Source organism: Chelonoidis abingdonii, chromosome 8, assembly GCF_003597395.2.
Source record: "Chelonoidis abingdonii isolate Lonesome George chromosome 8, CheloAbing_2.0, whole genome shotgun sequence".
Taxonomy (NCBI): Eukaryota; Metazoa; Chordata; order Testudines; family Testudinidae; genus Chelonoidis; species Chelonoidis abingdonii.
In genome coordinates this window covers 65,237,845-65,261,612 of record NC_133776.1, presented here as the reverse complement: position 1 = coordinate 65,261,612, position 23,768 = coordinate 65,237,845, and the positions used below count along the sequence as shown (strand labels likewise).

Genomic DNA, 23,768 nt, shown 5'->3' with positions numbered 1-23,768 from the left:
GCTTTTTGACTTGGGATGCACACTTAATAGTCTTTTTGTAGTTGAGCTGAAGAAATTCAAACTGCCTCTATATTTAAGTCCTTGCACTCTTCAGTCCAGCAGAATATTTTAGCTAATTCCCTTAACTTCCCAAAGTTTGCCCTTTTGAAATCATAGATAAACAGATAATGTGTGTTCCAAAAGTGAATCAAATACTTTTGATCCAAAATTCCACTGCCAGGTTTAGTGCACTTGTTAACACTGGGTATAAATTGCACAGATAGAACCACTAATACTCAAGTCTTTTTATACTTAGATCGTAAGTTTTTCAGGGCAGGGACTGTCTCTTTCTACAAGGCCTAGGACAATGGGGCCCTTATCCATGGTCGGAGACCTACATGTTACTGTAATCCAAAATACAGATCTAAGCACAGATCTAAACCAGCTGCTCAGTACTTTAGAGGAAGTATAATTTGATTTTCATTTCTAAATTGTGGACATAATATTGAAGGAAGGTAAAGGACAAATTGCCCAGGAGGCTGCTGCTTTCAATACATAAAACAACGTATCGACATTCCATTGTTAGCAAACACAAATATAAAGTGACCACTGGTCAGATAACACTTCAGTTGCACAGTAATCGAATACAATGCAACTTCGCTGCACAGATCTTTAAACATACATACAATTCCCTTCTCATGTGCTGCAACAACATCAATTACTACCGTTTAGAGTTGCCAACTTTCTGCTTGCACAGAACCAAGCAACCCTGCCCTGCCTTGCTCCGCCCCTTCTCTGAGGCCCCACCTGAGTCCCGCCCCTTCGCTGAGGCTCCGCCTCTTCTGACTCCACCCCCATCAATTGATCTCTCCACCCTCACTCACTCACTCATTTTCGCCAGGCTGGCAAAGGAGGTTGGGGTGCAGGAAGGGTAAGGAGTGTGGGCTCTGGGATGGGGCCATAAATGAGGAGTTCTAGGTGAAGGAGGGGGCTCTGGCCTGAGGCAGTGGGTTGGGATGTGAGAGGAGATGAGGGTTTCAAATGGGGGTGTGGACTCTGGGGTGGGGCCAATTATAAGGGGTTTGGGCTGTAGGTGGGGGTTCCAAGCTGGGAGGTGGAGCTGAGGGGTTCAGAGTATGGGAGGGGGCTCTGGGATGAGGCAGGGGGTTGAGGTGTGGGAGGATGTACATGCTCTGGGCTGGGGGTAGGGGTTCCTGGGTAGGGCCATAAATGAGGGCTTCAGGGTACGGGAGGGGGCTTCGAACTGCAATAGGGCCTTGGGGTGCGGGGTGAGTGAGGGCTCTGGCTGGGAGTACAGGCTCTGGTGTGGGGATGGGGATAAGGGATTTGTAGTGTATGAGGGGGCTCCAGGCTGGGGCTCAGGGGTTCATAATGCGGGAAGGGGCTCTGGGCTGGTGTAGAGGGTTGGAGTGTGGAGGTGTGTGAAAACTCCAGTTGGGGATGCAGGTTGGGGATGGGGATGGGGATGAGGGGCTTGGGGTGCAGGAAGGGGATCTGGGATGGGGATGAGGGGTTCAGAGGGTGGAAAGGGGATCAGGGCTGGGGCAGGGGATTGAGGCATGGGAGGGGGTGAGCTCCCAGAAGCAGAGGCATGTCTCCTCTCTGGCTCTTACGCGGAAGCATGGCCAGGTGGCTCTGCATGCTGCCTCATCTTCAGGTGCTGCCCCCACAGCTCCCATTGGCTGGGAACCACAGAGCCGGCACTTGGGGTGGGAGAAAAGCGCGGAGCCTCCTGGCTGCCCCGACTGGTAGGAGGCAGAGGGGGGACATGCTGCTGCTCCTGGGAGCCACTCCAAGCCGCGGCAGACAGGGAGCCTGCCTTAGCTCCACTGTGCCACTGCCCGGACCCTTAATGGCCTGGTCAGTGGTGCTGACTGGAGCCTGCAGGGTCCCTTATTGACCTGTCATTCTGGTCGAAATCTGGACACCTGGCAACCCCACCACCGTTGCACTACACAACTTTTCAGTGATCTAGTTCAATGCACTCCGTCACAATCACTGAACATCTAGATTAAATTCCCAAACAGTAACTAAGCTTTTAACAGTGTAGTAACAGAGAGAACTATACTTACTTCCTAAGATAGTTATCCCCCCAAAAAGCAGCAAAAGTGCTATATTTCTTCCTATTTAGCTCAGTCACCATGGCTATCCATCCTCAGCTGTCTAACAATTATAGCTGAATATGCGACAAGGGTTGTGGTCATTTCAAGAGACTCTAAACTATTAAACCCCGGTTTGCTGAGCAGAGCTGGTCGATCTATTTGATTCAATGAACATTAGTTAAGAATATGACCTCCATTTTGGTTAGCAAATCATTTGTGAACTGTTCCTGATTTCTACATATTCATTATTTGTAAATATTCACCAAATAGTTTCTATGAAAAATTTTCAGCCTATTGATTACATCAGATTGTTCAATTAGTGTATCTGACATTCAGCCTGAGTGTGGTATGAGTGGTTGCCTAAATTGCATGATATTGTTGCTTTTTTCTGACTTGATTGAAAGGTTTTAAAATTAACTTCTGTAACAGGTTTTTGGATGAATAATCATGGAGACTAAATTTTGGGAAACTCTTGGCACCTGCAAGCGTTATGAGAAATTCCCAGCAGTCAATTGAATAGTTGCAAGTGGTGGATAAGAGGACCTCACAAATCACGTTGAACTGAAGTAGGCAAAGCAATTTGCTAATCAGTGTGTTTGGTTTTTATGTCTTTCTGTTTAAGAATTTGACCAGCTTTGCACCCAGTGCACTCAGCAGACACTTCAGACTGGAGAGAATGTTTGCTTCAGAAAATATTAAAGTTAGTCAACAAATATGTTTCTTTACTTTAAGAGAAAATAAGAAAATAAGAACAAAAAAGCCATTGTGAACTCTCTGCTTGAGCTGATTTCATGCACATATACGCGTATTCTATTCTGGAGAGCCGACTCATTACCACATTTACTCTGTCTACTAGCTGCTACTTGTGTGTGGGCTGAATTTTTGGCATCTTTTACTACCACAACATATTTGCTGCTACTGCTTTGAGCTGCTCTCTGCATGTTAGTCACCTTCATGCTGCTGCCCCAGAACTTGTATCTGTGTAGCTGAATTTACTGCTTTGTACAACTGTAATTACTTACAGAAATGAACGTGGATTTTAAAGGCACAAAGTACAAATTTCAGGTATGGATGGTGGATGTTAACTCTATTCAAAATGGTTAGATCAGAATGAGAGGAATTGAGGGAGAAATGGAAGTCCCATTTCCATTTTCCTTATTGCTCACTGAAAGCAACTGGCCTAGTCCCTTGCTAGGAAAGAAGGTTCAACCAAGTAGCAATCTGCAGTATGAGGCAATATGGCCCAGAATGAAATTGTGATTATTTTCATGAAGTTTCACAGATTGTTAGGTGCATTTTCCACACAGCCCTAGCTGACATCCAACTAGCTGGCCTCAGCGTGGGATGAGACAGGAAACTGTGACAGAACATGAGTTCTGAAACTCTTAACAATGATAGCTTGGACTTAATCCCTTTGTTATCCTCAGTGCTATTTATTGCAATATTACAAATGTAATATGTTCTGAGGGAGACAATATCTGTTATCCTCCCTTCATACGACTCTTCATCAGAGTCCTGTCTACAGTACGTTACTTGTAATACCCAGTTAGTGCAGCCCCACCACTGATATCAACAATGGATGCTACAGCATCAACAATATGCAGGCATTTTTACCAACTTCCCTGAGCAGGTCTAGATGACACAGTTGGGAATAAATGCATGGGCCATGTCCAAACCATCCACCCCTCTGCCATTGCCACCACCAGTCAGTCTGCATCTGTTGGGAATAATTATGGGCAAGACAAAAACTCAAATTCAGACACAACCTAAATGTGAACTTGTGGAGGGATAAAACCAATTGTTCCACCGCTACTAAATGAAGGCTAAACTTTGACTTCACTGTTCCTGTGGGATATTTGGAGGTTTAAGGTTATATTCTACTCTCAGACCTCTGGAGGAATGCCATGGAAGTCAATGGAATTACTCCACAGTATGTGAGAACAGAACTGGATCTGAATCTGTTACTGCAGTAATAATGTAGGTTTGTGTGTTGGATTATAGAATATTTTTCTGTGGGTCCCAGCATGATGAAATACAAATTCATTGTGTAAAAGAACAGGCTTGTCACATAGCTATGTCCACGGGCCACGGTAGTGACAAAGATTGGGTTAGGTGACAAGAGGGCTTTCTCTCTGTTTCAAACACCTGGTGGTCACAGCTTAGTGAAAACACAAGGAGAGAAAGCCCCATTTTTTCTCAGTCTCAAGACCAGTGAAGCAGAAAGTTGGAGTCGCTTTAGCTAAAGCAGAATTATCACTGTGGTTAGCATGAGCTCTTGAAGGGCTGTGTGTCTGAGTGAGGGGGCAACTACGTTGCCTACAGGAAGTTGTCTCGTGTATACAGAATTCCACAGGAAATATTTACTGTCTTTAATACTCAGTACACTGAATTACATTAAATTGTTGTGTTCCCTTTGTCCTTTCTGGTGATATGGAGGTTCCTTTTGGGACAATTAGAAGGCTCTGTGCATGGGTTGATGTTAAGGTGACCAGATAGCAAGTGTGAAGAATCAGGACATGGGGTGGGGGGTAATAGGTGCATATATAAGAAAAAGCCCCAAATATCGGAACTGTCCATATAAAATTGGGACATCTGGTCACCCTAATTGATGTTGCACCTTTTCATTCACCCTGTGCAACTAAGAGTTCTTGCTTGAATCTCAAAGTAACTGGGCCAAATTCCACTGTCAGTTAGAACTTGCAAGCTTGTTGAAGCCTATGGGGCAGCACTCGTTAACTGATAGGAGAATTTGCTCCTCTAATTGAACTGAGTCAGTTCTATTTAGAAATGATGTCTCCTTCTCTTTCGTATCAGTTTCATGTCATCTAATATTACTAGTTCTTGACACCAGTGGCCAAGGAAAATTGCAAATAGGGTTTCAGCTCTATGTGAATGGATGGACAGAATATTCATTATCTTCTCCCAAATGTGCTCTCAAATTTATACATTCTTACAGTATTTATTGGAAGCAGGACTAGTAGAAATTCTTATCTGCTTTTTTTTCCTCCGAGAATCTATGAAAATTGGAAATAGAATTATGACATCATGGGTACTAATGAAGTGTAACCAGGTAGAGAGAGAAAGTGATTTTTATTCCAGACAAACTTTTAAATAGTTTTACTGTTGCATCTATTAAATGCAAATGCCGTGCCATAGCTTAAGAAAGAGTCTCTTTGTTAGAGAACACTGCCTCTTCAGATAAGGTTTGAAAAGTGTTATGGTTGATCTCCTCTCAGAAATAGCTGTGCAATACAGAGCTTGAGCCCAGTGGGTGTGGAATTATGAGCAAAGGGCCATATTCTGCTTTGTTACACCAATGTAAATCCACTGATTTCAGTGGAGTTACTATCGATTTACACCAGTGTATCTGAGAACAGAATTTGGCCCAGAATGAGGTTCAGACCTTACTTTAGTAAGTACTAACTTTAGGAAGAGGTCAGCTAGATTCTATTTCAAAACTTCTACAATTTTGCATACCTGTTTCAAGAGATGGGGGCAAAAAGCTGAATCTTTTCCATTTATAAATAAAGCCCTCTGCCTATTGTAGAGACCCTGAGAGCGTCAGTAACTTCCTTCCTGGCTGAGATGATATTTCAGAGACGTTCACTTGGACTATGAGATCAGTAACAAGGGGCTCTCCTCCTGCACTTTCTCTGCTGCAGCCACATATACTGATTCTGAAGAGACATGAAGTCACGCAGGAGCTGCTGGTCTATCCTCCTGTTCATCAGTAAGTACGAGAAGGGGAGAGAGCTGAAAATGCCTCATTGGAAATATCCTAACTTGAACTTGACGAATAGGCTCTGCATTATTTCTAAATTGTGATCAGCACTTACATAGTTTCACATCATGGGAGGAAAAGGGAATTGGTTGGTACTGTCCAAAAAGGGTTTTCTGTTTGTATTTGATTTAATTTAATAACCTGTAATGGTTTGATTGTATTAATCAGGTAAGCCTTGGGGGCACAGTGAGTATACAAGGTGCAGCATATGATAAGGTTTTATTGTACAGGCCTCTTTTCTGAATGGGTTCATTTGCTCTTAACTATTACAACATACCTTACCTTATTTCTCTGTAGATTAGTACAAACGCTGTTTGAACCGAACTGATTTCTGTTGGTTTGGTGCTCACACATTGCAGGCTGGGTTCACAGCAGTAGGCAGAGGTCTGTCACACGTACCTTCATCGAGAGGATGAAATTTGATTAACTTGAACTTCCAAGGAGAAGCCATCACTCCTTCCCCCCGGCACCACCTAGCCCAGTCCCTTCTTTCTTCCTTTCGATGTCTTTGGAAGGGAAGGACCCATCCCATACTAACCTAGTCCTAAGCAACCTCTTCCATCTCCCCGGTGGGCTTTCCAAGGTGTACCAAGGGGTCTCTGCACCAAGCAAAGTCTTTGTATCAATCTGGCCCCAAGCTGTTACATCTCCAATTCCGTAAAGGATCTTCTGAGAGGCAGAATTCAGCTGCACTTCACCCTCCCTCTTTCTCTCAGTGCAGGTGCCAAGAGAGTAACCCATCAGCCCTTACTCTTTTTATTAAATGAGTAAAAACTAAACATTTTTGAGAGCGCTTTGGGTTATTTTGAGAGCCTATTTCCCAAAATGATGAAACCACATTTCTTGCTGTTATGGTCATGCCCTGCCCATTGTTGGTTCATTTGTTGACACCCTAGAAACAACTTTATTCTGAGAGATTTCATGGGGCCCAACCTTCTCTTCACATGCACATATAGAATCTCCACCGAGTTCAGTTGGAGCAGACCCAGGTGTCTCTGGGATATAAGCATACCCCTGGAGATTTTTTGTTCAGCATGAACCAAGGTTACTGCCTTCTCCTCACATGCAGATTTCATTCTATTCAAATTTCCACCCCAGTGTACCCCTGGAAAGTACTGTTCTTGGAGCTACAATACTGATGATATAACCATGATTATATTGGAATACAGTAAAACATGACATATGCTGCTAGAGTTTGCTTCAGTGTGCTCAGTTTTGGTGCAGATTGAAACACTGCATATTTTGTGGGACGCTGTCTTTACCAGTAGCATTAGGTTATTATTTTCCTACAGACACTGAATTATTCTAGGGAGGATGTTTTCTCTGGTGCCAGGTGCAGATGATTTGCTGATCTCTGTGTGTTTTCTGCAGGTTTCTCCCATGCTCTTCTCATTGACATTCCTCTGGATTCAGTCAATGGAACTGTTGGTCATTCTGTCCTCCTGTCCATCTCCTATAGACTCCAGGGGCCATTTTCCTCTCCTCTGTCCATTCAGTGGAATTTCAGTAACTACCCTAATCCACTCACCATGTACACAGTGACTAACTGCTCTGTCAGAGCAGAGGGGATTCCTACCCGCTGCTCTGGACATAATTTTATAAATCCCGCATACCAAGGCCGGACTGTATTTTTCCCTGAAAATGCTTCTCTGCTCCTTCAGAACCTGCAGCTCAGTGACAGTGGAGTCTACAGTGTCACCTTCAAAGTACCACAGCAAACCAGACACATCACATTAACTGTATCGGAACCTCATTTCAACCATGGAAATGCGGAGGGTGGTATGTATGTAACTTGTACTACACACAGCACTGAGGAAGTCTGTCCCTCCATTGGAAACAGTGACAAGCAGTTCCCTCCAATGGGCGTTATTTTGTGCTTATGTACATTAAACCACTTCTACTATATCGTTACCCAAGCATCTAATTTAGCTATATCTTTCTGCAGTTCTTCAGTCTTCTTTAATCATGACAAAACTAAATATTTTGTATCGTCTGCTAATTTGACCACTCACTTCACAGTTCACTCCCTTCTCTAGATCATTAATACATAAACATCAGTCCTGGTGTGGATCTTTCAGGCATTACCAAAGCAAATGCCATCTGTCTTGAATGTTTTGAGCATGTCTAATACATATTGGACACTCCCATTAATAATATTAACCATCTATACTTCATATTGAAGAGTTGTACTTGCACTTTATTTTTTAACCAGTTTCCAATATATGGCAGAACTTTATCTCTCACCCCTTCACTATTTAATTGCCATAATAGCCTCTTGTGTAGGAGTTTACAAAGGATTTTGGAAAGTACAGGTAAACAATACCAAATATTATTTTACTGAGGCCCTGAGAGAATTCTAGCAGAGTCAAGAGGCAAATGTTCTTACCCAGATGTTCCAAACTGTTGGTCTCTATCAGATCATGTTAATTGTATCAAAGGTAATTTCATCATACAGCAGCTGTTGCCTCAGTTTCCCCTTTCTCATTAGGGTAGTGTAGTCCTTTGACCAAACCCCGAAGATCCTTCCCGACTGGGATAAAAACAAGAGTTCAAACAAACAAAACTGAGTTACTTCCAGGACCCTGTGATGGAGATTCATAAACAGCTATTGCTCTCTTCAGGTTTCCTCCAGTCTCTAGTTTTCTAGGCCAAAACAAAACTTTCTCAAGTTGCTTTATGAAATCCCTCTAGGCCCCCCTCCAAGTTTTTCCTAAACCCGTATTGGGCCTCTTGCTTGGAGAAACCAATAACAGGTCTTATTTCCTTCATGTAGAGACAATCACAATAGAGCCTGACTCTTCTCTGGTCTCTCTCTTAGTAGAGCAAAAGAAGTTCTTCTATATTCCTGCCTCTTTACCCAGCATACATTGCTGCATGGTCTACTATGCCCAGTCCCTTTGGATTAGAAATCCCAGGATACCTCTGTCTTGGGATCAGGAACAGGGACCAGGGGACAAGGAATTGAGAAGCAGGACTGGAACAGGGCTAACATTGGACCTTGAACCCCTTTTATAGGACCAGCTCACCCAATGACATTCATCTAGGTGTCTTATAACATTCTGTAACTATTAGTTCCATCAGTTTACCTGAAACTGAAGTCAGGCTTGTTTAAGAGTAATTTACAGGATCATCTGTATTGTATCTTTTAAAATAGGTATAAAATTGGCAATCTTCTGTTCCTCTGTAGTAGTAATAACATTTATTAATAAGTACATTAATAAATACTTTCCATAGCTCAATAGCTCATTTAATGATACAATTAGCTGACTTTAATCATATGATTTTTAGCAGCTCAGCCTCTTCATTCTTAGGATCTTTCAGAACTCTTGGATGAACGCTACCCAGTCCTGATGACTTTTTTCTCTTTATCTTATCAATGTGTTCTAGCACCTCTTTGGCACCTCAGTCTTTGACAGTGCCTCTATTTTATTACCTGAAATGAGTGCAGGTGAAATTCTGTTCCCACTAAGTTCAATGGGGCCAAGATAAGTATCTCCCCAATATACACTGTGGGGAAGACTGATGCAAAGTAGTCATCTAGGCCAAAAGTTTCAAGAGTGTTTTCACTAATTTTGGATACCTTCATTTTGGATACCCAAACGGGGAATTCTTAGGGCCTGATTATCAGGGAGTACTGAGTACTCACAATTTGCAATTTCAAGTGCCTGTGAGAATTAGGTCTTAAGCAGTATTGTCAGCCCTCATGATATTATTGCAAATCTCATGATATCTGTGCTTATCTGAAAGCTCCAGCTCCTGGAGTCATGTGAGAATTTCTGATTTACATTAAAAAAAAGAAATTTCTTTCACCCATACTTGTGGAGAATACTTCAAGAGATGAATTCTAAAAGATCAAAATCCAAAAGGGCAATAAAGATTTCAAATCTATTTTTTTAAATCTCATCATTTTTAAGCCAATTTCATTATTTTTTCTGGCCTGAGTCATGAATTTTGAATACTTGGGGTTGGTAATAGTGTTTAAGCCTCACAAATAGGGAGCCCAAAAACTGAAATGCCCAAAATCAGAGGACATTTTGAAAACTTAGGTCTGAGCTTTTCTACAATATCCTTAGTCTAGCATCTGATTCTCTCAGTCTTCATATACCAAACACACGTACAAAATTTGGTGCCATTTCTTTTTATGACTTTGGCTAATTGTTTGTCATAGGCCTTTTTAATCCCCCCTAATTTCTACTTTACAATTTATGTGCTTTAGCTCCTGGTCCTTTCAACCGGTTTCACTTGGATTGGACTTTTGAAGTACACTGTTCCTGCTTGAATATTCACTGATTCCCTAACCCTTGACCATTTTTTCTTGACTTCCATTTTCCTTGTTTTATTTATTGGTATGGATGCCTCTCTTATCAGGGCCAGCTTTAGGCCTATTCCACCTATTCCCCCGAATTGGGACCCGTACCTGAGAGGGCCCCGCGCCCAGTGAGAATCCTTTGCCTGACTAGAGGCGCCTTTTTAATTTTTACTTACCTGGCGGCGTTTTGGGTCTTCAGCGGCACTTCAGCGGCGGGTCCTTCACTCTCTCCGGGTCTTCGACGGCACTTCAGCGGTGGGTCCTTCAGTTCTGCTGAAGACCTGGAGCGAGTGAAGGACTCACTGCCAAAGTGCTGCCAAAGACTCAGAGCACCGCCTGGTGAATACAAGCCCCACGTGTTTTTTTACATGTGTTTTTTTTTTGTCATCCCTGTGTCAGAGAAAAACTCAATTCTTGTTTTTCTGTTTGGGTGCAGCAGAGTCAGATACTTTATTCTGTTTCGCAGCTACAACAGGGAGAAAGTGCACTAGGACATAGGGTCTCCCCTTCCTAGACAGGTCTCTCAACAGGTAAACAATTACAGCAAGCATTTATACTTTTGTTACAGACAATAACAAGCAACAGCTGCATTTTGTTTATACATAGGTCATCCTGATATCTTGTTTTTCTCACTTAAGAGACTCCAGTCTACGTTTTGTATTATCTACACAAGGTCGAGAAACAACTTCTCACACAATTCTTTTCCACTCACCTCACACAATCCTCGCTTCTACAAATCTCGTGTTATTAGGGTTATAGTTAGCCTAACTCTTGCTAACAAAGACTGTCATGCATTAAGATCCCCTACAAATCCCTGTCAGTTCTTTCCGCACTTCCACACCAGCCAGGGCCCTGTCGAAACTGTTTGAATTGGGCCGCGCACTTCCTAAAGCCGGCCCTGTCTCTTATTTGATATGCTGTTTCATTAGCTTGTGGACTGATTCTAGGGATTTTAAACTCTTCACATTTATCTTTCATTTCTAATTGTCATCCTCTTTTTTTTTTTAATCCCCCTTTCTAAAGCTTAGTGTGACAGGGCTAGTTTTGGATATTTCCCCCTCTCACATGGATGTTGAACTCAATTATATTTTGAGTATAATTATATTACACAGTTGCTCAACTATCGCAACTTCTGTAACTAGCTCCAGTGTGTCAACTGAGACTAGAGCGAGAATAGCCTCTCCTCTTGAGTTCTGTAGACCTAGCTACTCCAAAAAGTATTGTTTGTAGCATTGAGAAATTGCTTCTGCAAACTGTCTCTCAACGTGTCATTTGCTTAGATGATATGCAGTTTGCCAAAGTTATCCATTTTCACTATAACAATAGATTTTGTGGCCTCTTTGATCTACTTTTTTGATCTGCCAATTGCTATCATTAACGTGGTTGGAAGGCCAGTAGTATAATCCAGTCATTTGGGATTTGTAGCCAGGCACGTTACCGAATGCTGCTATCCCCTCAGAAATGCTATTTCTTTAGATTCAGCTGGAATCTTTTAGGTACAGGGCTACTGCTCTCGCCTTTACAACCAAATCTATCCTTCCTTTATAGTATAGTCCTATGTATTACTGTATCCCCTTGGTTGTGGTCATTCCACTATGTTTTTGGGAACACTACTAGGTCTTTTTGCATTGTTTTAGACTGTTCTTTCCAACAAGGCAGTCTGAAATGTGATATATTAGACATAGGATTAAGCAAGGTAGCTTCTGAATCTACTCATACAGCTAATTGCACCCAAGGCCTTCTCACTGTAGAAGTGAACATCAGGAAGGGACTAACCACACTCTTATCCTGTTCCAAGTATCACCGCCTCCAGGCTGAAATCAAAATCTTACCACAGTCCCATTAGGGGAAAGGAGTAACCATACAAACCCCCATTCTTAGAAGTCATGGATCGGGAAGATTTCCACTGCTTGCAGTTGGAGAGCTGTTTGTCTGTGGATTGCAAGTGAAGGTGTGATTGTAGCATGGGCAGGCATACCTGTGATGGCTTTAATCTAGTCAGCAGGGGTAACAACACTGTACATGTGGTGGCACAGGTTGGCAACTTGAGTGTGTACCCAGGCTCCTGAGTGGGTTTGTGTCACCATGTCCTCACCATTTTTGTAACCCATGCTAGCTGGATTAAAGCTCTGATAAGTATTCCTACCTGTGCTACAGTCATACCTTCTATTGCAGTGTAGACATACCCTATGAGCCCAGTCTGTCAGTGGTCTGGTCAAACACTAAACTGTCTTCTAGCCACATCAATTAACACATTGTTCCTAAATGTCCCTATCCTCTCTATTACCCGCGCAGATTGTCATGGCTTACTTATAAACAGTGATCAATGAAATGTGAGAACAGGAGGCTTGATTACCAGTGATGGAAGATCCACATGGAATTTGACCAACTATGGTGTAAAGAATATGTGATCCTAGACCATGATTGAGAAGGAAACAGGGATCTTTCTTTTCTAAAGCAACAGCACCTGGCAAATTTTGGCCAAAAGAATAGTTTTAGACAATGACCATGGTCAATCCAGACTGCCTTGTGCCTACCATAGACCTGAGCAATTTCTGCTGTGAGGAGGTCGTCTCATATTTTGCAGGGAAAATGGCACATATCCTAGACAGCCACTCACTCCTTGAGTTTTTACCTTGAATTTTGTGTTCAAATGAAACGTCAATTCAAAATCATCACATTTAATTTGGTTTTGCATTAGAGCCATGTGGAATTGTGCATGATTTCAGTTCAAAGCCATAAGTCAGCCTAGGTTTTCTGGAAAGGCATGTGCACCTTCTGAGGACCCAAGTCTGAGTTTCCAGGTTGTAACAAAATCCAAAAATAGCTGAGTTTTGTGTGGTTTCAAATTTCATTGCAAACATTTTGCACAGTGCCAATACTGAATCAAACTAATTAGTACTGAATGTAAATCCTTTTCCATGGTTTAGTTTCAGGCTCATCTCTAGATAAAAGTGAATTATGTCTAAGGCTAGCTGGATGGTTCTCTTTCTCAGGCCATGTCTATGCTACAAAATTAAGTCAAGGTAACTTACTTCAGCAAACAGCCACTGTAGTAATTACATCACTTGTGCGTGTCTACACTTAGCTTCTTTTGTTGGCAGTGTACATCCTCACCAGGAGCACTTGTATCGATAGTGTTGGTGTGAGGCATTGAGGGATGGCTCCTTAAAGCTAGTAACAGTTGATGTAAGTAACGCAGTGTCTACACTAACACTGCATTGACCTAAGTACATTGACTTTGACGCTATGCCGCTTGGGGAGGTGGAGTTATTAAGTCGGTGTAGTGGGGCAGTTACATCAGCAAGAGTGAAATTTGAGTGTAGACACTTCCATAGTTAGGTCAATAAAAGCTGCCTTGTGTTCACCTAAGGTAACTCTAATCTAGAGTTCAACCAGGCATCAGTTTTGTTGTTATATCAAGTAAAAACCAAAATAAAACATAGAAGCAAAAATCAAAATTAGCCTGTGGCTGTTACACAACAATGGGAAGTAAATATACGTAATCCAGACAATGTGTAATAATAATCTCTGAGGCACAGTATTGCTCAAGAACGCCTCCTCTCTTCCTGTCTCATATTGCGGTGTGCCATTCATTAAGCAGGCATGCTTACGCCAGCTAAGGTCAAAGTTCTTTTCTTAGTTCTCAAAAATTTCCAAAACTTTCACTGATCAAGTTGAAATTTTCAAAGTGTGGTGTCTGACCAAAGGTTACTTGTTTTGGAAAGACTGAGCAAAAATAGTTCAGCAATTTTGGAAAATGGAGAAATATACTTTCTTCATGACAAAAAGTTTCTCACAGCCCACGTTTAATAGCTCTGGTGCCAAAAAAAGTTAGGGATAGAAAGCTGAAATAGGCAGGGAACTAGTGCTCATTGAGGACAAATGCTCTTAAACATGCCAGTGAACGCTGGGTTTAATTCATTGGAATTATAGTCCAACTTCAAAAAGGTCTCACAAAACTAAATGATTGGGCAACAAAATAGCAAATGAAATTTAATGTGGATAAATGTAAAGTAATGCACATTGGAAAAAATAACCCCAATTATACATACAATATGATGGGGGCTAATTTAGCTGCACCGAATCAGGAGAAAGATCTTAGACTCATTGTGGATAGTTCTCTGAAGATGTCCACACAGTGTGCAGAGGCGGTCAAAAGAGCAAACAGGATGTTAGGAATCATTGAAAAAGGTATAGAGAATAAGACAGAGAATGTCTTATTGCCCTTATATAAATCCATGGTATGCCCACATCTTGAATAGTGCGTACATATGTGGTCCCCTCATCTCAAAAAAGATATACTGGCATTAGAAAAGGTTCAGAAAAGGGCAACTAAAGTGATTAGGGGTTTGGAACGGGGCCCATATGAGGAGAGATTAAAGAGGCTAGGACTTTTCAGCTTGGAAAAGAGGAGACTAAAGGGCGATATGATAGAGGTATATAAAATCATGAGTGGTGTGGAGAAAGTGAATAAGAAAAAGTTATTTACTTGTTCCCATAATATAAGAACTAAGGGCCACCAATGAAATTAATGGGCAGCAGGTTTAAAACAAATAAAACAAAAGTTCTTCACATAATGCACAGTCAACCTGTGGAACTCCTTGCCTGAGGAGGTTGTGAAGGCTAGGACTATAACAGTGTTTAAAAGAGAACTGGATAAATTCATGGAGGTTAAGTCCATGAATGGGTGGATTAGCCAGGATGGGTAAGGAATGGTGTTCCTAACCTCTGTTTGTCAGAGGGTGGAGATGGACGGCAGAAGAGAGATCACTTGATCATTACCTGTTAGGTTCACTCCCTCTGGGGTACCTGGAATTGGCCACTGTTGGCAGAGAGGATACTGGGCTGGATGGATCTTTTGTCTGACCCAGCATGGCCATTCTTCTGTTCTTATGTTCCTTTGGAAATTACATTTTGTGCATGTATAGAAGGAACAGCAGGATTTTTAGCACTGTTTTGCAGTCATCTGAATAAAGCAAGGATGCACTACTGTGCTCAGGGAATGACACAGAGCTCTAGGGTCTGATTCTCTGAGCATGTGCTGTGAACTGCTTACTGCTCTGAACTTCCACTTAGAGCTGGGTGAACATCTTTGAACAAATCATTTATTAATCAAAAATGACAATTGCATCGACCAAAAACTATTTTCAAATTTGACATGAATTTACTGAATAGTTTCAGACAGAACAAAACAAACAAATACAATTGGGGAGGGGGTCTAGATTCACAAAACAGCAGGAGGAGGAGGAGCTGCTACTGCTTACCTTATAACCTTTAGCCCAGTGGTTAGGGCACTCACTTGAGACGTGGGAGACCCAAGCTTAAATTCTTACTTCAGACCACAGATGTGAATGAAGATCTCCCCTCTCCCTGGAGAAAGCCTGATTTCCAGGCTATAGACTAGTCTGGGGTGACATTCTCTTCTGTTGAAGTTGTTCAACTTTGTGTTAAATATTTGAATGGTCTCTGGGTCAGAAAGAAAGAAAAAGAAGGACTCTCACACTCACCTGGAAGGGGAGGTGACATGAATTCAAGTCTTTGCTCCAGTGAATAGTCAATACAAAGTCCAACAGCTTCAGCAGGGGAGTTTAAGAGCCTTATACCAGAATAGCTGATAGCCTGGTAGTTAGGGCACTCTCAAAGGCGACTCTAAGTATTTTGCTGCCCCAAGTACTGCAGGCAAGCTGTCTTTGGCGGCTCACCTGCGGGAGGTCCACTGAAGCTGCGGGACCAGCGGACCCTCCACAGGCATGCCGCCAAAGGCAGCCTGCCTGCTGCCCTTGTGGCAACCAGCAGAGCGCCCCCCGTGGCTTGCCGCCCCAGGCACGGGCTTGGTGTGCTGGTGCCTGGAGCCGCCTCTGGGCACTCTGCTAGGAGGAAGAACTGCTGGGTTCAAATCCCTGTTCTAAATGGGGACTATGAACCTGGGTCTCTGCCCTCCTAAGTGAGTGCCTTCATCACTGGATTAGAAGTCCTAAGGTGAGCAGCTTTTTCTTACCCATAAACCGAGAAATCAATTATTTGACCAGCTGAATCCCTCTGCCTGTGTCTCCTAAGCATGCAGAAGCCCTGGTGTCACTGAGTGACATCTTTCAAGGTGTAGTGGTAGCAAGGTGCATAGTCATCCATGTAGCAAGTGCTGAGGGACATTATCTGAAATCATCACTTATGCCAGTGGTTCTCAACCAGGGATACATGTGCCCTGGGGGTATGCAGAGGTCTTCCAGGGGATACATCAACTCATCTAGAGATTTGCCTAGTTTTACAACAGGCTACATAAAAAGCACTAGAGAAGTCAGTAAAATTAAAATTTCATACAGAGTGCCTTGTTTATACTGCTCTATATACTATACACCGAAATGTAAATACAATATTTATAATCCAATTGATTTATAATTATATAGTAAAAATGAGAAAGCAAGCAATTTGTCAGTACTAGTGTGCTGTGACACTTTTGTATTTTTATGTCAAATTTTGTAAGTAAGTCATTTTTTAAATGAGATGAAACTTGGGGGTATGCAAGAGAAATCAGACTCCTGAAAGGGCTACAGTAGTCTGGACAGGTTGAAAACCACTGATTTATGCTGTCCTAGCACTGCTGCCTGAGTTCAGCAAAATACTGTAACTTACCAAGACCTTCTCTGAAAATATACATTTGCCATTATAGTTATTTCTTTATAAAATACTCAGACAACTTGTTTCTTTTATATGCCAGGAAAAAGAAAAGAAACTAAACAATCCCCAGACCTTCTTCTTGGACTTCAGTTCACTGGTGGCCTCTGTTTTCTCCTGCTTCTCCTGTTGCTGCTCTTCTGCTGCAGACAGCATAAAGGTGAGTGGTCTTGCTCGTACACCTCACTCACTGCTGTTAGTGCTTCAGATTTTTCAAAAGTATTTTAACAAACAAATCCAAGTGATCCTGTCTGACTTCTGGGAAGTCCATGTCCTGCCCTCCCAGCCTGAGTGAAGACCTCCCATGACATCATGCCCTGAAATGTGCATGATACTCATCCATTATGAAAGCATGGGGAAGTTGTCACAAGACAACTCAAGGGACTTGCATTTAATTAGGGTTCTCTGACACAGTGTCAGGTTAGAGACTCACAGCATGATCCCATGGCTTTTGTACATAAAGACTTTGTGCTGGTTCCATGTAACATTGTCTCCATGTTGTGACTCAAGATGCAAATTCGGCGTCTTTGTAGCTCAATATAAGGGCACTGCAACAATATATTGTCCCATATCACAAATAATAATAGGTGATGTCTCTAGTGCAATAGGAATGGAAAGTTGTGAGCAACACCTTAGGATCTCCCCCAAAAGGAAATATCACAGGATGATACAGTATTTTTGAGTGATATATAACTAAAATACTGTAGTTAGTTGAAATGATTAAACCTAAAGGTCTGATTCTCCTCACTTATACTAGTGGAAATCAGGAGTAATGCCGCTGAAGTTGCTCTGGACAAATAATGTAAAACTGGTGTTAGTGAGGTGAGAATTCGTCCCACACTCTTTAGACACCTTCCAATGGATCTTTCAAGAATTTGAGGTTAATTATTTGCAACTAACTTTTGCTCCCAGAACACACACACACAGAAATCTGTAACTCAAAGGCAAAAATCCATTTATCTTTGTGTTACTATTGGATGTCTTTGGTTTCAAAAGCACAGTGTGACTATTGATTACAAGAATTAATAGATCTGCAAGTGATTTAACTGAAGCACAGAATGGTTACTGTCACTGTAAAATATTAACTGTTCAAACAATTTTCACAGGTGCAGTTCAACAGAGGAAGACAAGAGTCATAGAGCAAGAAGAGGTACTGTACAACATAATTAAACACGGGATCTGGTATCTATGCATAAGTTGCACTGGTTTGGCTAAAATCAGTTTTTAAGTTGAGTTAGTTAAACGGATGTAAATTCCTGTGTGGACACTCTTAGATCAGTTTACAACTTGCTTGTGTTATTTTAGATTAATTCATTACCTGACCAAATTAAGCTAAACTGATTAGAAGGCCAGCTGATTCCAATGGAATACTGCTGATTTAGACCAGCAAGGGATTTGGCTCATAAGCAAGTTTGGGAGAATATTTAAAGAAGGCAAATTTTGAACAAACTAATATAACCATTTGCACCAGAAGCCTGGTTCTATAAGTGACATCATCCATGTATCCAATTAAGAATTTTGAATACTTGTAACAAGCTGTTTGCAAACAATCTGCACACCTAGAGTTACTTCCCAACAATATACATCATTCACAGGACATAACAGAAAAAGATAATTTCTGAAATGATTAAAGATTAAATATTTGCTCATATCTAAAACTAACTAAGGTGATTAGTAATAAATATAGGTTGCCTTAGTGAGATATTTGTACTTTTTATGTGCTTAAATGATCAGTTATACATTTTAATCTAGATTTTGGGAAATAACAAAAACAGCTAAATATGCACATACATAAACATATGGCTGTAAATGTGAAATTCAAATACAACAATACTCTGAAATGATGACAAAATGGGATACAGTAACTCCTCATGGCTCCAGTTTCCCCTGCCACTCTTCTAATGCAGCTTCAGCATCAATGCAGTCCATTAGCCTGGCTCTTCCATGTTGCCAGCTGCTTTTGTAAGATCTGAGGCTCTTTTCTGCAATGAATGTGATCAGCAGCCACCATGGTATTGCTGACAATATTTTGGGACTCAGACATAGCTTTTCTGTTACAATGTTTATTACGGAGATTGAAACACAATGAACTGAGCAAATGCATAATCAAACACTAACCATAGTAAATGCAAACTACCTCATGCTCTGCCAGGCACTAGACTCTGACCCTGGTGCACTGCAAAGGGTGCGGTTGCCTTTGTTTTGCACCTCTCTATAAGTCATTCTTGGCCTGTTTCCACAACTACAGAAGCATCTTAGTTGGAGGTTCTCCTTTATGATCATTCACGTCCCCTTTTCTTCTTGTTCTACCCCCCACCACTCCACACACACACACTACACACTGAAGCCTCTGACCACTCTGCATACAAGCAGAACTACTTTCATTTTGCATCTCCATAGATTATCACATAAGCACAAATTAGATAATTACACTTTGCCTCTTTCACTGATCTTCTGCCGCTGTCTCCTATCTATTGTGGCAAATTGCCGGTACTGTTCTGCTGGGTCTCGCGCTTTCTCTTCTCTGGGGTAGGTTCAGGGCGCTATTGCTTGCCTCTGAACCAGTTCTTAATCTCTCCCCTAGTGTCCTTGGAGGAGGGGAGTGGAGAGGGAGGGCACCACTGGACCACCCTCTACTCCAGTGACCCAATCCAGGGGCTCCCTGGTTTGTTGAATGTGATCCATCGTTGATACGGTTTCTTTCCCTGGTTACTTCCTATCATACCCGTCTAGCTTGTGAGGGCTTCTGGCTCTTTTCTATAAAGCGGTGCCCCTTACCTAGGTTTCTGTTGGTTCCCAATCCATCCGCAGCACTCCTCCAACCTCTATTTCTTTCTGGACCACTCTTCTCTTTCTGCACTTGTCTCCAATCCAACTTTCTCCTTCAACTCCACCCCCCTGTACTGACTTAAGCAGGGGTTTATATCCCATGACTGGAGTCAGGTGTCTGACTTTGGAGTCAGTTGCTCTTTAGTTGAAGTCGGGCTCTACTGAGTCAGGGTGCTCTTAATTGGCCACAGCTGTTCTAGTTAATCTAAACCAAACCTTCCTCCCTTGGCAGGGAATAAGGCCCCCTGCTAACACTCTTATGCTGCCCTCTGGCCATGCTGTATCACACTATTGAATAATTTACATCACTGCATATATCACTCCTGAGCTGTGCTTGTGGCTACTGGAAATTATAGGGCTACTTTTTAATTAATCTGGGAGAGAGACAGAGACAAATGATAGGCCGCGGTCAGGCTGCTCCTAACTTGTAATGCCTATTTCCTGTACAGTACTAACTGGGCTATGATTCTGCAACCCTTGTGCACAATGGCTAGATGGGGAAATAGGTGGTTTAAAGCATTTTAACACCACTTACCATTTAGTGTAGACTGTGTTTAACACATTTAAAACACTAGTGGGAAACTGATGGTTGACCATGAACACAGAGCATATTTTTAAATAAGTTAAACCCTGTTTACACTAATATGTTGGCTAACACATTCTAAACTATGACCTGTTTTCCTAGTCTACACATGCCCATGGAATAGTACTTACAGCATAAGCAAGCCTCATATAGTTTTGTATGATGTGAGCACTGAGATGTATGATCGCCATATTTGGGGTCAGGAAGGAATTTTCCCCCAGGGCAGATTGGCAGAGGCCCTAGAGGTTTTTCGCCTTCCTCTCCAGCATGGGGCACAGGTCACTTGCTGGAGGATTCTCTGCAGCTTGAGGTCTTCAAACCACGATTTGAGGACTTCAGTAACTCAAACATAGGTTAGGGGGTTGTTACAGGAGTGGGTGGGTAAGATTCTGTGGCCTGCATTGTGCAGGAGGTCAGAGTAGATGATCATAATGGTTCCTTCTGACCTTAAAGTCTATGAGTCTATGAGTTTAAAGATTGAAAAAGGCTGTTTACCACTCCTCCCTCCCCCAGACACGGTGGCAGATACTGGAGGGTGGGCCTTCGCAGAAGAGGTGCACTTGACTTTTGTGCAGGATATTAAAACCTGGCTGCTGAAACTGTGGGTTTTGTGGCCCTGGAGGCCTTATCAGCAAACCCTGCAGCCTTCCCCTCCCAGCTGCCTGGCCAAAGCGAGTATGAGCCCACAGGGGCTGAGCTCTGACACTGCTCCAAAATCATTAACTGGTTTGTTGCAGCATTTCTCTGAGTGAGCAAAAGTGAATTCACTAGAGAAGGACACAGATATTAATAGGAATTAGCATTTGTAAGCAGGAAGGAGAGTTGTTAATCTGAGAGGGAGGTCAAATCTGTTCTGTGATGCCTGGACAATGGTGGTGATCATTGATTATTATTTAGTATTTATATCATGATAGCACCTATCTGCTATCCAGGCCAGGGCCCCATTTGCCAAGCACTGTGTAAAAACTCTCCATTAGCTCGCACAGCATTACAAGAGTTCTCCTTCTCAGTCTTTCTGACTCTGATCACATTCCTCAGCATGGACACTCTTGCAGCCCCTGACATTGGTCATTCTGGGTAGTTATTTCCTCTGGCTGAAGGTCAGCGTGGTTTCATGATTTTCTTGCAGCAATAGCAAGGGTTGCTATAGCTCTGCATGATGTGGTTTTCTGTGCTTCTCCTATATACCTCAGTGACGCCTGTCTTTGCAAGACTAAGTTGTCTGCTGCTGGGAATGGAGGAACCAGCCTACTTTAAAACCAAAGCTGCACGAACCACGGCGCAAGTGCTAAACACAAACTTGTATAAAGTTGAGCTCAATGTGGATACTGCGTCCCCCATATGTCACCACCTCCATACCCCAGCTCTCTTTGCCTCTCCTTCCCTCTCCCCATTCCTTACCTCCCACCAAGCTCTGCATGGCTGACTCTCATCCTTCCCACTACTACCCCTTTGCTCCCTGTGACACCCACTACAGACAAAAGCTCAGACTGTCCCACTGACCCACATACAAACAGGCCCATGACTAGAGCTGTGTAAACGAGTCAACTTGAGTCACAAATGAGCTTAACCTCAGTCCTGAGCTCAGACTGCCTCAGCCAATCAGCACTGCTCTGTTCTAACTGTGCTAGCTTCTGTGATCTCTCCATAAAAGGCTTTTTGCAAATGTTTATCTCTCTCTGGATAGTTGTGTTGTGCACCGATCTGCTGTGCAAGGCATGTCCCACGTTTGGGCCTGGTCTTTAGGGATAGGTCCATGGGGTAAGCATGTGGGAGAAATATCATGTTATTTCTATCATGTGATTTAAGCCATGTCCCTGATTGGCTGAGCCTGCTTTCCATAAGTTGACTGGTTCAGGGCCCCAGATCACAGTACTTTTGCAGTATGTCACAATGTTAGTCCTGGCCTTTGCAAACTTAATTTGTCCCTTATTTTAATGTTTTCAGTTGCAGTCAGTAGTTCCTGGCCCAACTTTAAGCTCAAGGAAGGAGGATGGGGAAGGAACAGACGCTGAACCAATTGTTGCTCCTTGGTGTTATATGATAAAGAAATATAAATAGATCAATATATAGTAGATATATCAATATACAAAGAAATTTCTTTTTCATTAAGACTGATCCCCAAGAACAAGTTTCTTAACTCAGTGTGTGTGGGGGGGGATGTTGTTTGTTTTTTATCTAGGCCCCAAATCATGAGGAATCTCACATGGAAAGTTCATTACCAATGCCGGTATCCACAATTTATGCAAGGATTGGAGAAGACACTGGGCAGAGGCAGCGCAGATCAGAGTCACAGACTGAATATGCCTCTATAAGCTTCTCTTAACAGCAGCTGTAACCCCAACATGCAGAACTGGTTTTAGGCATGATCAGCACATGTAGTTACTCTGGGAGCCATGCAGTTCAGGAGCTGTGCTGTAAATAACAAGATTATCGTATTTAATGGGAATGGTGCATAGTGGCAATATTGTTTAGATGGTTTTTCCAGACTTCTGACCTTTCCAGAAGAGTGTATTATACACATGTAAATAGATGATGGATTAAATCTAAAGCGTCTTTGTGAATTCAGGACTCATCTGTTTTAAGGTGCAGCTTGAGGCACTGAAGCCTGTAGATTATCATCACTGTCTCTTCAATACTGGGGTAAAGCCTGGAGGCCCCAGTCAGGGATCAGGATACTATTTTGCCAAGCAATGTACAAACACAACCTAAAGATGGTTCCAGCCCCAAAGCATGTGGGACATCTGAAGCACTAATATGGGTTCCATTGACATGTATCCTGTGTGCCCCTGCTCCACTAGCTCTCTGGGTGCATATGGTATGTAATATGTGTAGCATTTGGAGCCACCGGGTGATATCCAGAATAAGAAATTTACTGTACCTTGTTCTAGGCTCTGCTGTTGTCTGTGTACTCCATGAAAATCTTGAAACGAGCTGCTCTTTATTCATTCTAAAGTAATTTTGAAAACACAGAGTGAAGATAAAAGGAATTGGGTGTGTGGGGTGTGGAATTTCTACTTATCTCGAGAAGAAAGGATCTTCCTTTTGCAACTGTTTAAATTTTTCATTTGGCAGGATGCTAATGTCCCCGAGATCCCCTTAATTTGGGAGCCTGGAAATGTAACAGAGAAGCTTAGATTCTTTTTAAAGTAAGTTTCTTTCCCTTTCACTGTGAAGACACCCTTGATACATTAAACTGATACAACTGGTGCCGAACATTTGTTGTTTATTTTTCCTGGCATCACAGCCTCTCCATGGTTCATTCTGCAGCCAAAAAAGCCTGGCTTTAGGGATCCATGAAAATTGTGGCAACAGAACCTTCCATTTTGGTTCAACCCACATGGAAATACTTTGGGTTGAAATTACCTAAAACATTTTGGTGAGAGTCAGTTCAAAATAAAATTGTTTCTCTCTGTTGTGGCTCATTGTGTTATGGGAGTCACAGTTCGGGTGCCCATTCTCGCCTATGGGCTGAGCTCTCTGGTCCCT

General features: G+C 42.3%; 1 long non-coding RNA gene across 1 annotated transcript; it reads left to right on the top strand.

Moving 5' to 3' along the window:
• The first annotated feature begins 16,916 nt into the window (after window positions 1–16,916).
• LOC116820010 (uncharacterized) lies at window positions 16,917–23,484 on the top strand. The gene is made up of 3 exons (XR_004372527.2): window positions 16,917–17,027; window positions 17,974–18,017; window positions 22,462–23,484. It is a non-coding gene; the product is annotated as an uncharacterized LOC116820010 (long non-coding RNA).
• Window positions 23,485–23,768: the final 284 nt, after the last annotated feature.